This window comes from Arachis ipaensis, chromosome B07 (genome assembly GCF_000816755.2).
Source record: "Arachis ipaensis cultivar K30076 chromosome B07, Araip1.1, whole genome shotgun sequence".
NCBI classification, from domain to species: domain Eukaryota; kingdom Viridiplantae; phylum Streptophyta; class Magnoliopsida; order Fabales; family Fabaceae; genus Arachis; species Arachis ipaensis.
In genome coordinates this window covers 121,505,651-121,505,963 of record NC_029791.2, presented here as the reverse complement: position 1 = coordinate 121,505,963, position 313 = coordinate 121,505,651, and the positions used below count along the sequence as shown (strand labels likewise).

General features: G+C 28.1%; 1 protein-coding gene across 1 annotated transcript in view; it reads right to left on the bottom strand.

The window, feature by feature from the left end:
- Positions 1 to 313, bottom strand: part of LOC107606162 (F-box protein FBW2) — a 5,447-nt gene that overhangs the window by 2,586 nt on the left and 2,548 nt on the right. The window lies entirely within an intron of this gene.

The window sequence follows — 313 nt, the reverse complement described above, 5'->3', positions numbered from 1 at the left end:
GGAGGATGAAATAGAAATGTGGAAGGGGGTGAGGGGGTGGGGTTGTGGTGTTTTACTGCAATACTCAAACTGTCAAATTTGTATCTGTCATCAAGAGAAAGATAGAAAATTGAAAGAGAGAGAGAGAGAGTGAACATTAATTTGTCACTTTTAGGGTGCGTTTGTTGACACCGGAAATTACATCTCAAGATTGTATTAGATAGTCAGAAATTAACAATTAAATTTCAATCATACTTTTATAAAATAAAAAAAAATTGATTTGTATTTTTATTTTTATTTTTAATAATTTTTATTTCTAAAATTTTATAAAAAA